We start from the raw sequence: 13,214 nt of genomic DNA on the forward strand, positions 1-13,214 counted from the left end.
CTCCAGCTGGTATCGAAATTGGTGTTCCAACCAAGCTCTTTGAATTCTTTTTCTCGCTGTTTGGTCATCTTAAAGAGATCATCTAACGTTTGGTTCGTCGCAGAGTGTCTGATATCAGATCGGTCCTGTTGAAAGCAATCCGGACATCCGTGGTATACACAACCTACAAAACCACATGTATATACTTATAAACACTAGAATAAACACATAGAAAACATATAATTTAAACACAACGCCGCCGCCCCTCCTCTCCGTTAGGGGAAAGAAAGGCGAATTCAATACGATATTTCAAATAGTTAAGAAATATCTTACCGTAAAATTCGTAAAAAGTTCCTTTTCTGTTAGGCCTTTCTGCAAATCCGTCGCACCGGTAATTGGTACCAGGCACATGGTATTTTCCTCCGTTGAGAGCATGACGGATATAAACGGGTTTTCCACGTTGACGACTTCTCTGCATAAGCCATTCTAACCACTGGATGGAGATTTAACTATAATTGTCTTTGCTGGCAAATCCCTGGGAAGGCACGACGGCAATCGGACTTGTCAATTGCTGTTTTCCTATTTCCGTATTTTCTTCTTTCTCCAGATCACTGAGGGCTACCCATTTTCCATCAAACCACACACCTTTTACACCTTCAAAGAAGTGTATTTTATGCCAAGTTGAAATCTTGTCTCTCGTAATTTCTAATTCAGTGTTATGTTTAAGAAATAAAGTTTTGAAAATACCCATACAAACACTTGCGATCGTTACATAATCAAACGGATCTACGCCATCAATGGTCGTGGTTGTAATGGACCCATCGGGTAAATATGTGAAGTTTCTGTTGTCGTCACTTGAAGTACAGTATCACGGAACGCCATACAACCCCTTCTTAAAATGTGACGTCCGAGCGACAGTACTTTAACATCTCTTCTTGAAAATTAAATATTTCTGAACTCTTACTCCCATGCCAGGTAACCAATTTCTGTCTGTCTGACGACGACATAAAGTCATATCTGTAGAATTCCAGCGCAGGATAGGGGCCCACGTATGCTTGATTGTCTTGCGTATTGAAAAAATGAGGGAAACATCCCTTGCTCAGTTCCTCTATCCCAAAAGCTTCTGGGATCTTTGCTAATTTCACGGGAAGGAAATTTAACGAATCCAAAAATGTAAGATTGAGTTTGTAAGCTATGTGCATATACATTACTTTTGATCCATTGTAAATGATTTTATCTGGACAAATGTAATGTCGGTCAATCAGAACCTCTAAAATGGGACATAAGTCAAAACTTTTGGCATTATGTGTTCTTCATGTGTGGTTGGGTCACGTAAAGACAAAACTGCTGTGCGGCGTTCTCGACACGAAAGATCAGTTCACGGTGACCACAAGTATCCGGGCATGGAGGGCGAATGGATTTTTTTTTCATTTGACAGCAGCTGGCATAACGTACACCCCACTCGATACATTTAGAGCCTTTTTCTTATTTTTGTCTCTCACACGAATGACAAGAAGTCTGTAAGACTGCAAAATTGACTTTATGTTGTTGGAGTCCGCAAGACGGTCCCTGACAATTTCGACACAATCTACATTTGGCACATTGTCGATTCTTCTTTGCGCAATCTTGACATCTGATACATGAAAGGGTATTGCCTTGTTCACATTGGAAAATATCGTCCTGGCGTGTCTCAAAGTTGTAAAAAATGATTTTTTTGTTGTTTTTTTCCGATTCCGAACTGTATCCTTTTTGATAACAAAGATATGTCCCTACGTGGTATTCAGCGCAATTTGGACACTGCCACCCACCACAAACGTTGAACTTAGGGTTGCGTTTGACAGTGGAAAGTTTAACTCGACATTTTTTGCATTGATGTCAAAATTCACAAGCAGGGGTTAACTTGTCTTTCCGCACCATTTTACCGATTTTGTGTCTTTCAAAGCAAACTAGAGAACGACAGACACGACTTCACGATGGACATCCTACCTGCACTTCCGATTCGGGACAGTTATCGTGCAGACACACGTCAAAGGAAGTTGCAAGTATGTGCATATTTTTTTGGTAAGGTTTAAAACACGTATATCAAAAATAAGCAGAACTGAAGAACCCCTGTATGCTTCCAATACCATGTCAAAGTTTTACGTTTTCCGTTTCCACGTGATACAAAAAAGACGTGTTTGTTCCGTATTCTCTTTCGTAACTCGGACAAATTTGTTGCCTACTCGGGACGACACTACATTGATACTCACATCAAGCAGGGCCTCAAACGGTTCGATATCAATTAACCCTAGATATCTGTCAATAGGGACGCCTGCTTTTTCGCAAAGCCAAATCTCCATTTCTGTTTGGTATTTCTACGTGATTTTTTAAGTAAATTACTATAATAGTGTTTGGGAACGATTTTGTGTTGACTTACGTGATCCATCCTGACCCCAGAATCGTTTCCGGTTAAACGACACCATGTCTCGGCATTTACCTTTTTACAGGTTTTCATGAAACAGAGACCTATGGCAATGAGTAAGCAGAGATTGTTGTCGTTTTCGACGTACAAAACTGATTTTTTTCTTTTCAAAGAATTTTTTGGTCAAAACAGTGACGTAACCGATAATTTATTTCCACTCCAACTACCGCCCTTTGGTAAATCGATTGATCCTACAGTGACGAGTATATAATCGTCATCAGGAATCGTTTTGTTAGAGTTAAGCACCTTGGTAAACTCAGACATCACCGTATCGGCATTGAGATTATCCCACGATTGTAATAGGACAACAATGGGGTTGTTTAAATTGGGGTTACGAAGCACCACCCGCCCCAAATTAGCTTCTTGTCCTCCAGCCCGGACAATACATCATTGAACATATCATGTAATTTTTCATGAATATCTATTAATCTACCTCCCCTCCATTGGTCATTGAACTTTACCTTGAAGGTCGTGTCACGGGCCAGATTTTTTTATAGGTCCGAGTTTCCCTTTTCCAGATGAAATAAAGTTTCTCTCTTTTATCATCCCCCCCCCCCCCCCGACTGAATGCTAGTAGACGGCTGGTCATTGTCAAGTTAATGTTTTTGTCTCTTAGATGCAGGTTCCAGGTCAGATAGAAGCCCATAAATTATCTATGTGATTATTCCATCAAAGTTCCTTTAATCGTTTCTTGACCTCAGTGTCTCCGGTTAGATCATTTGCTGCAGCAAAAAGATTTATCGTGTCTACATCCATTAGGGAGTCCAGGATTTCTTTTAAGAGTCTGTGATCTGCCATGTCATCAATGAAAAAACAAATATGAAAGATTCTCTATTTACTTTCAAAATTATATATATATTTTTTGTTGTTAACAACCTGTCGATTTGCATTTCAGTTCAATATATGCATTCAAGAGAATAATAATGAAGTACACTGTTGAATAAGTCCAAAGTGATAAAGGGAATAACTTCCTTTATTTTGTGCGCCTTGTACGAGTTATAGATCGAACACTGTTCGTTATCTTCATCTTAAAAATCAATAAAATTCAGAATTTCGTTAAATGGAATAATTTTTCCAATACGTTTGCAAACTAAAATAAAAACTATGACTTTTTTTTAAAAACAATTTTTATTAATCAGAAAAGAATACAGTTTCACAACTTGTGTAAAAAGAAAAAAAATGCCTTCTCACATTTTGTGATTAAAATATAATATTCACAAGAAAAATCAACTGCAAGGGTATCTCATGCTAACACGTTTCACTTCTTTCAGACACCTGTATCTCAACTTGAAATATACAATACTACTTTGAAAAAAAAACTCACCTCAAATAGTTAAAGAAAGCTTTCGAACTGCATTTACAACTTTATATTTTTGGGGTAACTTTAAATGATATTTCAGGTAAAAAAAAACGAAAGAAGAAAACTAATTTAACTTTCAGCAAAAAAAAAAAAAGAAAAAAAAATCATTGCATATTCTCCAAGTTACACCATCAGAAAATTTTAATATCAAAGGCATTAACATATTTCACCCCTTTAATATAAATCTGTACCTGAATTTTAACTACCACTACACAGAACAAGAGTTGTGTTGTCAATCTTACAATATTCAAATCATAACCAAGTTTAGTGATAAACTTACATTGGACACCTAAATTAATAAATCTACACTCAGTATTTTTCGTGTTCCTTTACATTCTACTCACTTGCATAAACACCTAACCCCAATGTCTATTACATACCCTCACATTACCCGTTTGCACAAAAAACAAAAATGGGTTAAAAAGCTAACCAATGCTTATTGTCAACTTTAACATGCTACCTGGTTGCATAAAAAAAATTAAGTTGGTTAAAAAGCTAACCAACGTCTATAGTGTACCCACACATTCTATCCTTAAGTATAAAAACATGTTTCACCCCTTTAATACATAAACCTGTGCCTGAATTTTAAATTCAACTACACAAAACAGGAGTTGTTTTGTTGAGCTTACACTATTCAAATCATAATCGAACTTAGTGATAAACTTACATTGGACACCTACATTAATAAATCAACCCTGAGTATTTTCGTGTACCTTTACATTCTACTCACTTGCATAAAAACCTAACCCCAATGCCTATTACATACCCTCATATTACCCGTTTGCAAAAAAAAAATGTAAGAAAAATAACCAATGCTTATTGTCAACTTTTACATGCTACCTGCTAGCATAAAAACATTAAGTTGGTCAAAAAGCTAACCAATGCTTATTGTATGCTTTCACATGCTACCTGCTAGAATAAAAAAAAACCATTAAGTTGGTCAATAAGCTAAACAAAACTAAACAATGCTTATTGTGCTTATTGTATACTTACACATGCTAACTACTTGCAAAAAACATTACGTTGGTTAAAAAGTTAACCAATGCCTATTGTGTACCCACACATTCTATCCTTTAGCATAAAAAACATCAAGATGCTTATAAAATTGAAGAAAAAAGAACATGCATACCATTGCATCACAAAATTTTCATTAAGCACTGTACCTATTAGGAGTTGGGAAAAAAAAATTTGTTAACAATCTAAAGGCGGAGTCTCCTTGGTGTCTTGGATCTTGTAAGAGAAGAAACTGCTTCCTGAGGACTTATCAGGGGCTTAGTGGATCTCACAGTGCTTGGAGGGGTAGGACTGATAGTGCTGGGGGTTGTGGCCAAGGCAGGAGGAGTATGTGTCATCAAGTCGATTCCCAAAACAGGCTGTATGTGGGGTGAATGTCGGATTCAAGTGTGCAACTGGAGGTGTAGAACATGATACAGTGTTGAAAGTGGTGCTGGGGATACAGATGGGGTATCAGAAGTTGATGGTGCTTGGGGTACACAACTGCAACACTGGCACTTCAACTTTGCCAATAACCACCGTTTTAGAAGAATTAAAATAATGATGATGGTCGTCACAACAGCCCATGCTAGCATTCCTTTCAAAATTTGAAAAAAAAATTAACAACGCAGCAATGTTAAGACGTCCCGATGCTAAAATACGACTGGAAAGCGATATTATTAGAATCATTGCAAAAATACTTTGACCGGGAGTATTTCTTAAAATCTATGTTACATTTATTGACACCGATGTTAAACATTATATTTGATGCATTTTTGTGATGCTATATGTTCTTTGTAATCACATGACGGGCGAATTCTAATATTGCAACTGATCTATTTAAATCGCATCGGTGCAGGTGATTAATGACATTAAATCATACATATTTTTAAGAAAAATCCTTTGTTAAGTCATATGCTTTGAAGTTCTTGCTTGGGAAAGAAATAGATATTTCGTTAATGGAAGATATTGTTGAAACATTCCACAAAATCATCAAAAAACTGATCAAAAGCGATTTACAAAAAATTTGGGTAAATCCGTGGGTTTTCCAAGCACGATTTACATTGGTACTTATATTCTCTACCAATTTTACGTTAAATATTCTAAAATTGTGTTGATTTTTCACCTGCGCCAAGCTTGTTTTACATGCATTTAAATTTCTTTATTAAGTTGTTTACATGTATCAGGGAGAGTCTCCAAACCACTAGTTTATAAAATTATAGTCTTTAAAACGAAGCTTCAAAACTGCCGATTATTTGATACTGGTTTTTATATGAATGAATTCTGTACCTCTAGCATTAATGGCAGCATCTATGTAAAGGAAACATGCGGTTTTATAATGGTTTGATATAATTTACTTTGAACGTTAAGATACATTCCCTGAGAACTATCGACAGGAATGCAGATAGTGACGTCAAAATTAATTATGACGTCATATCATATGAAGTACAGACAAGTGACTTTCTACACATTGCTGTAAAATCCATCGGAAAGCCTTAACATGCCCGCGAACATACACCCTCACATACTTCTGCAAAAATTTTAGCATTATTAACACACAGATTCTCTGTCAAACATTACAGAATCATAATCATTTCCATCAGATGCAGACATGTATGACTGGATTCGGTTTAAATCTATTTCTAACCTGGAAGGTAATTTACCATGTCTTGGTTTAAATATTGCATGATTTCTGTTAAATTTCTTTTTGGATATCTTAGTTCCACATTTCAGCTTGTTAAACTTATCTTTGATTAAAATGAACAAGTCAATAAAAATACAAACACTAAAACCAAGATTTAAAGAAACAATAAGTGTGAAACCTTTCCACTCGTCATCCACAAACAGGTCATGATCCTCTTTTTTCTTCTGATAATGTACAATAATAATTTTATACACATTATGAAACGATGAATGATTCATAAATGATACATTATACATGATAGAAATGCACAATACATATTTAAGTGTTAGTGGGGAAATACTTAATTTAATTTCTTTTTTTCTGCTTCCCACTGTATCAATTAATAATTAAAACACATTTTCCAAAATCAAGGTATCAAACTAGCATCAATGTGGTTTTTTGGAGACAACAAGAGAAACAAAAAAAAAACTTACCATCAACTACAATAGTCTGATGAGACAGGGTCCTACTTGGAGGGGTCCTATTTAATTGAGTGTCACTGACAATGGTCCTGGTGGAAGAACCGCTATCCACTGGGGTCTCTGTGGGGGTCCCAGTTGATGGAGTGCCACTGACCATGGTCCTGGTGGAAAAACCGCTAACCGTGGGGGTCTCTGGGGGAGTCCCAGTTAATGGAGTGCCACTGACCATGTTCCTGGTGGAAGAACTGCTATCCATGAAGGTCTCTGTGGGGGTCCCAGTTAATGGAGTGCCACTGACAATTGTCCTGGTGGAAGAAGAGCTATCCATGAGGGTCTCGGGGGGGGGAGGGGTCCCAGTTAATGGAGTGCCACTGACCCTGTTCCTGGTGGAAGGACTGCTATTAATGGAGGTATCTGTGGGAGTCCCAGTTAATGGGTATTTTATGTTGCGAGTCGAAGTACATGGCTATTCCGGTTATTAAAAAACTCACAAGCTCTCAAAAAATGGCAATGAGAGGTAAACCGATATCAAGTTCTATTGGAAATGTTAATGCAAACATATTTTAATGAAGTTATATCGTGTATATCCTAAAAAACTCGTAACAAGAAAAAAAAATAGTATTCATACAGCAGATCTAGAAATCAATAACGACAAATTAAAATATACTGGTGTATTATAATTCAACATTATTTTATGATAACAAACATTTAAAACAAAAGAGTTTAAATTTTCTTTAAAAGATCACCAGTTGAATTTGAACCCAAAACACTGCATGTTTGTATTCACTAAACCAGGACGAAACCACTGAGCCATGCGATACTTGACAATATACACTATAAAGTACTGTTTGAAACAACATTGTCATATCAATGGTATTTTTTTTTATCCTTTAAAAAAATAATTTGAAAAAAGTACATAATTAGTCATCTCTGGGTCATCTCTCCATCTTTTTATAAAAAGCGATATTTTTAATGTTGAAATATGTTATCTTTACACGTTTCAAATTTGTGAAGAGAAGACCCAGAGACAACACATTCATTTAAAAACAGTTGTAAATAAGTAAAATTTTGCATGAATTGACTCGTGTTGCTATATTTAGACCCATATTATTATAAAACCTTTTGCATTTCACTCATTCCATATCCAACAAGAGGCCAATTGGCCTTAACGGTCACCTGAGTAGCAAATATCACATACACAAACTTGTCACGGAGTCTCATATATGCATCTAATTAATTAGGTTTCATACTTGAGTAGAAAAATTATAAATTTGTAATGACGACCACATTTCAAAAAGAACTGTGAAACCTATAATTTTGGTGAAAAACTAAAAGATCTGGTCAACAAAATCATGAATTCAGTTTTCCTTTCAGGTGTGTGGGAGTATAGAAGATAATTTTTTAATGTTATATGCATTAACATCATCCATTTTGGCCCTGCCCTAGAGTCAAAACCCATCCTTGAGGGGACATGAAAATTAAAATTTCAGTAGAGGACTTCCTGGTAAACATAATTATTAGTCAGTTTTTTTAATACAGATGTGTAGGAACTGCGCTCCCCTTCATGTCCTGAACCCCTGACCAAGGGGCCATGAATTTCACAATTTAGGTAAAGAAGATTGTGGATATCATAACCATGTATTCAGTTTTTGCCCACATGTGTGGGACTAAGGAAGAAGATTTTTTAAGATTTAAAACAGTTTTACTATATGGCCATATTGGCCCCACCCTAGAGCCTGAACACCTAACAAAGGGATCATGAATTTCACAATTTTAGTAGAGGTCCTCATGGACATCATAACCATGTATTCAGTTTTTTGCTCACATGTGTGGGAGTAGAGAAGAAGATTTTTTAAGATTTAAAACAGTTTTACTACATGGCCATATTGGCCCCACCCTAGAGCCTGAACCCCTAACCCAGGGGTCATGAATTTCACAATTTTGGTAGAGGCCCTCATGGACATCATAACCATGTATTTAGTTATTAACAAATATATATGGGAGTAGAGAAGAAGATTTTCTAAGATTTAATACATTTCTACTATTATTACTTATTAGATTAGTTACTGACTCACTACGGAAATATATTGGGTTGATCAATCTCATAGATGGCGAGGCGAAGCCGAGCCGTCTATGAGATTGATCAACCCAATATATTTCCGTAGTGAGTCAGTAACTAACCTAATAAGTGTTTTGTTTTCCCGAGGACTATCAAGCGACATATATATTCACAAATAGCGATGAAGCCAGGTACAAGATGCCTTACATCTCGTCCAATTTAACTCATTCAAACTCTTCAAAATTTTCAATCTCACCTTTCAAATACTCTTTAAAAATCCTTGCTTCACCCATGTTTACTTATAATGTTTTGTTGCTATTCAATTTAAAATGTTTTCTGACGAAACCCCCTTCCTCTGCAGAGATTTGAGCAAATTTCGACGCTGCCATTTTGTTCGCTCCCGACAAAACAATGTGACGTCAATATTCAAAGGGCAACTACTCCAATTTTAAAGAATTTCAAAGGGCAACTACTCCAAATACTTTAAGAACTTACGGCATGCGGTTTATGTATTAAATACTATGAAATGTCGAAATGAGTAAGCAAAGCGTCGACCAATGACGGCCGTATTGCCCAATATTATTTCTCACAGAACAAATATAGAGATATATGAGGCAATCACGTGCTATGTTTAAACCAATGAAAATGTGACATTTCAGTCCAAGGGAAAACAAATGGCCATATTGGCCCCACCCTAGATCCTGAACCCCTAACCCAGGGGTCATGAATTTCACAATTTAGGTAGAGGGCTTCATGGACATCATAATCATGCATTTAGTTTTTAACAAATATATATGGTAGTAAAGAAAAAGATTTTCTAAGATTTAATACATTTTTACTATATGGCCATATTGGCCTCACCCTAGAGCCAGAACCCCTGACCCTGGGGCCATAAATTTCACAATTTTGGTAGAGGGCTTCATGGACATCATAACCATGCAACCGGTTTTTATCCTCACATGCGTGGGAGTAGAAAAAAAGATTTTTGAAAATTTGTCCTTTTTTTGCATATTTGGCCCCGCCTCTGGCATCCCAATGGTGGTTGAGCCATGAATTTCACAATTTAGATTCTTCTTACCATAGAGATGCTTCACACCAAAAATGGTAACGATTGGCTTGGTAGTTTTCAAGTAGAAGTTAAAAATGTAAAATTGTTAACGCACGACGCACAGACGCACGACGCACGACGACGGACGAAGACCAATTGCAATAGATCACCTGAGTGACTCAGGTGACCTAATAAAAACCAAATAACGGTTATAATTCGAAAAATATTCAAAATAAATTGATCAAAATTTCACTCTCCTTGTGTGCCCAGATTCCTGCCGAATGTTCATCTTAAGTACCCACTTTCTTTGAAAAATTTCAGGGTTTTTGTGAGCAGTAGTTTCAGGATCTTAAAAAAATCTAATGTTTACTGATGTTTTCAAGTTTAACTGACGAGAAAAGATTCAGGTTTTGACACGATCCCTTTTATGCGTATCTCTGTAAACAAACCTGAAACTAGCATTTGGCCTTGACATGTTTACCAGGTAAAGTGCATTATGGGATAACCGGAACAAGAGTTCCCTTGCTAAAATTAGACTCGGTCTTTTCCGTCTTATTTCGATTTAAATCAGTCTTAAAAAAAACCCAAATATTCCACAAATATGTTAAGCCTTCATTATTTTATATATTTATTTATTTATATAAGCCTATATCTGCATTTTAGACACATTTTTTTTCTATATATATACATATACCATAAAATAAAGATTCTTCAGTTACAAAACAATGTATTACTTACATCGTTTTCCATTAAATGTGGTAAAGATCTTCATGTTGGATGGGTCATGTCCATCAAATAAAGATATCATTTGATAAATTAATTTTACGATATTTATTTAATTGTATAAGAAGAATTGATACGCTAGGGCGGCCATGCGGGTGGGAATGACCTAAATACCGCGTTTTTGAGGGTTAACTTTTTGAACATTTATTGAAATATAAAAAAAATCATGTCTGAGCAAGCTTGTTGTCAGATAAATTTGTGGGGAAAAAATAATGAGAAAAATTAAAACATTTTTAATTGCAGATGTTCAAAAAAGGGTACATGTATTTCATACATTAATTGCTTTCATATAGAAAATTATATTACACACAGTTTTTTGGGTACAATTTAAGTGACTTTTTAACAAGGTAAATGTCTGTACTATTATCATTAATCACAGTGGTGCGTGATAACAAGTTTTCTTACGTGTCACGTAGATACGTAAATAGAAGCGGTCAATTCAAAGATGACTAAAGAAAGCATGCATAATGCATCAGTTAATTTAAAGACACCAGGGTTGTGAGGTAAATTATATTATACACCCACTTGTGACGTGCTGTATCCTCTCTTAATGTCAATAAGGGTACCCCAGCCCCCATACTAAAAAAAAAGAGAAAGGAAGTGTGAAAAAAGAAGATCGCAAAAAATCGGTTTAATGCGTGACATTTGCTTAATCCTACACACAGTTTTGCAGGGTATAAAATCTAGATTTGTTCAGACAAATTTACCACTCGGTTTTTTGAAAGCAGCTAATCATCAGGTAGTCAACATGGCGGATTTCTCTGATTTATTGTAAGTAAAAATAATTTCTTAAATGCTTTTATAAGTAATTACAGAAAAAAATCAAGAATTCCAGCATTTGGATTTTAATTTTTAACATGTTAAACTTTTAAAATATAATCAAATACCTTGTAAGAATTATTACATGTTATACTTAGTTTTAAAATTAACTATCTAAGCTTTTTATTAAACAAAATCTTGAAAACTTAATGCGTTAAAATATACTATCAATTCTTACAAGGATTGTGTAATGTCAAAGAAAAACTCTGTGCATACATGTGTGAGAGGGTGTGTGCGTGAGGGTGAGGGTGTGTGTGTTCGATTAATAGTCTTGCAAATACATGCATTTAATTTCTCTTATTTTGTTGATTAAACAGTGATTTGGAAACATCTCCTGAATTTGAAAATTTATGGAAAGAAATCAACAGACAAGTTCCTCCCTCTTCTAGGTATGGAACAAAATTGTTAAGAAGGATTCATTTATTTACTTTTACCAAAATTATTAATTTAAAAGTTTAGAATTAAAGTTTCATAATTTCACCATCATTATATCTCTGTAATTAAGTAAAGTTATTTGTTTAAATGTTGTTTTATGCATTTAAATTTTTAAGGTTGGTTATTTAATTTGGTCATTTTCTTTAAAAGGCCTCCCTGTTCTGAAAATCAAACCTCTAAGACCGAGGCAAAGACGGAGGATGCAGGAACGACTTCCGTGCTAAGGACTTTGCTGAATAGTAATTGAAAACCAGCAACCGTCCCTTTGACGGAAACAAAAATTAAAACAGAGAATGTCCCTCAGTCGGAAGAAGCAACCCTTACTAAACAAAACAGGGCAGTTAAAACGGAAATACCTTTTAAAAGGTAACGATACACACTTTAAAACCTTTTTTTAAAGTTCTGCTTATTTTGTAAGATAATACAAATATCCTAAAAAAAATCGGACGCATTATTATTATTTTTTCGTTTTTTTTTCATATGAGATACACATCAGCTGGTCGCACTAGTACCACTAGTTGTACCTACTCTCCTCCTCACGATGAGAACTGGCCACCTGCAGCAAGTTCTACACAATTTGCAAATGTCGAGGATTCTATCCTGACGACTTTTAGGTAATTCAATTGATCTGACTATTGTAAAGAATATAACAGATAATATTCTCTCTCTCTCTCTCTCTCACATAAATAAATAAACAAATAGATACATGTAAATAAATTAATTAATGAAAATAATAACAATGAAACTCTTTTCTTTCTATCTGATAAATAACATTCAACATAATTTTGTATTTGTATAGGAGAAAGAATCCCAATAAATATGAAGCTTTGAATCGAAGGATAACAGAGCCAAGGGTCACCGCTACGCGGGAATTTAAAGTTTTAAAGGCCCTCCAGAAAAGAATTGTACAAGATATGCAACAAAGTGAGATAATAGTAATTATCTCACGTACAAATACGGGGATGAACCCGAGAAGAAGCGGGTTAAGTTTTCTTAAATTCGATCTATTGGATGATCTACTGGATAAACCAAATTGGCTTGTGAAATGGACAAAAATAGTTATGATTTTTTATTCAGTGAAATGTTTAAAATTATGATCACTTCACAGCAATTCGAAATTTTATACACTCTCCAGAAACGAATAGTTATGGATATACAGCAGTATATAAAT

At 35.2% G+C, this 13,214-nt stretch overlaps 1 pseudogene; it reads right to left on the bottom strand.

Annotated features, from left to right (window-relative positions):
• The window catches only part of LOC128183677 (uncharacterized), a 20,100-nt pseudogene extending 12,873 nt beyond the window's left edge, over positions 1-7,227 (bottom strand).
• Between the last annotated feature and the right edge of the window lie 5,987 nt (positions 7,228-13,214).

The sequence above is a fragment of the Crassostrea angulata genome, chromosome 5 (genome assembly GCF_025612915.1).
Source record: "Crassostrea angulata isolate pt1a10 chromosome 5, ASM2561291v2, whole genome shotgun sequence".
NCBI lineage: Eukaryota > Metazoa > Mollusca > Bivalvia > Ostreida > Ostreidae > Magallana > Magallana angulata.